Source organism: Vigna unguiculata, unplaced genomic scaffold (assembly GCF_037176805.1).
Source record: "Vigna unguiculata cultivar grain cowpea cultivar isolate G323 ecotype 2 unplaced genomic scaffold, ASM3717680v1 ptg000342l, whole genome shotgun sequence".
Lineage (NCBI taxonomy): Eukaryota > Viridiplantae > Streptophyta > Magnoliopsida > Fabales > Fabaceae > Vigna > Vigna unguiculata.
Genome location: NW_028196977.1, coordinates 1 through 2500, shown reverse-complemented (window position 1 = coordinate 2500; position 2500 = coordinate 1).

Sequence of the window (2500 nt, the reverse complement as noted above, 5' to 3'; positions counted from 1 at the left end):
ATGAAGATAATGAATTCGATAGTTGTGGTCGGACTCTATTATGGATTTATGACCACATTTTCCATAGGGCCCTCTTATCTCTCCTTCTTCGAGCTAGACTTGTGGAAGAAGGAACCGAGAAGAAAATAGCAGCAACAACTGGGTTTATTACGGGACAGCTCATAATGTTCATGTCTATCTATTATGCGCCTTTGCATTTAGCATTGGGTAGACCCCATACAATAACTGTCATAGCTATATACCCTATCTTTTATTTCAGTTCTTCGGCAATAGTCAAAAAAACTTTTTGAATTATGGATACAAGAATCCAAATTCAATACGTAATTTTAGTATTCAAAGAAGATTCTTTCAGAATCTTCTTTTTCAATTTTTAAATCCCCTTTCTTACCGAGTTCCATATTCATGAGATTCATCAATATTTATTTGTTTCGATGTAACAATAAATTGCTATTTTTAACAAGTAGTTTTATTGGTTGGATAATAGGTCATACTTTTTTTATAAATGGATTGAATTTTTATTAATCTGCATACAGCAAAATAATTGGATTAAATCTAATGTCCGTATTCAATCAAAAAAAGACATTCTGTCAGAATTTAGAAATTATATGTTTAAAATCTTTGCTTTTTTCTTATTTGTTACCTGTTTATATTATTTAGGAAGAACACCTCTCCCCTCTTTTTAATAAAAACTATTAGTATTAGAAAGTAAACAAAGCAATGAATTTCTAAAAAGCGAAAAAAAAAAGATAAAGATATGTTACAAAAACCTCTTATAAATATTCCTTTTCAATTATAAACGATGGAAGCGTCCATTTCGATATATAAAAAATAATGAATTTGAAAACATGGTAAAAAATGAAATTTCAGAATTTTTTTTCATACATATCAACGTGATGGAAGAGAAAAAATATCTTTTACGTATCCACAAAATTTATCAAGTTTTGAAAAACTGATGGAAACAAAAATAGATTTCTTCACAAAAAAGAAAATTTCCTCTGATGATTTGTATAATGATTCGTACTATAGGAATGAAGAAAAAATAAACAAATTGAGCAATGAATTTATAAATCGCAACAAAACTGATAGATAAGAAATTGATTTCTCTCGATATATTCGAAAATAGAATTCGATTTTGTGATGATGAAACTAAAAAAAAATATTTAACTAAAAGAAAAGATCCTTTGTTAAACGGACCCTTCCGTGGACAAATAAAAAACGGTTTTTCAACCTCAATCCAACATGAAAAAACTTACAAAAAAAATAACATTTTTTATAAATAAAATTCAAGATATCTTTCTTTATAATAAGATTTCTAAAAAGAATAATAGTAATTCTCCAAAATTAGAGGAAAATAGAAAAACATTTGATAAAAAAATTATTAGTAACTACATTTCTTTTTAATCTAATCAGTCAATTTTCATTAGTGTCAAGCTTAAATTCGCACGTACCTTATTTATTTACAGAACCTGAACAAGTAAAAATGAATTATAATTATGACGCAGAAAAAAAACAAATAATCAAAATATTATTTGATGCAATTACAACTGATTTGAACGAAAAAAGAAAAGTAAATCGAAAGAACACTAAGTCTATTAAAAGAAACGAAATCTGTAAAAAAGTACCTCGGTGGTCATACAAATTGATGGACGAATTAGAACAACTAGGTGGAAAAATTGAAGCAGATAATTCTCAAATTCGTTCTAGAAAAGGCAAACGTGTAGTCATTTTGACTAATAAAGATAAATTTTTTAAAAAATACAAGACTTATCGTGATCGTGGAGATACTGAAAATAATGAACAAAAAAAACGAATTGGCTTTAAGACGTTATTCCCAACAATCGGATTTTCGAAGAGACATAATCAAAGGATCTATCCGTGCTCAAAGACGGAAAACAGTTACTTGGAATTTTTTTCAAAAAAGGGTGCATTCGCCGCTTTTTTTGGATAAAATTGAAAAATCAAATATTCTTTTCTTTTCATAGTTTAAAATCAATGAAAAGATTTTTTATGTTAAATATTTGGATTCGTAAAAAGACAGAATTTCAAATTTTAGGGTTCTATAGAGGAAAAAACCAAAAAAAGTCCGAAAAAAAAAGAGGAGGAAGCAAAAAAGGAAAATGCAGAAAGAAAACGTATAGAAATAGCAGAAGCCTGGGATAGCATTATATTTGCTCAAGTAATAAGAGGTGTTTTATTAATAACCCAATGCTTTATTAGGAAATATATTCTATTACCTTCATTTATAATAATTAAAAATACAATTCGTATACTATTTTTTCAAATTCCAGAATGGTCTGAAGATTATATGGATTGGAAGAGAGAAAATATATATTAAATGCACGTATAACGGCGTTCAATTATCCGAAAGAGAGTTTCCGCAAAAATGGCTAACAGATGGGATTCAGATAAAAATATTATTTCCTTTTCGTCTAAAACCTTGGCATAAATCTAAATACGATGTAATGAAAACAAAAAAAATTCAAAGACAAAAAAGAACTTT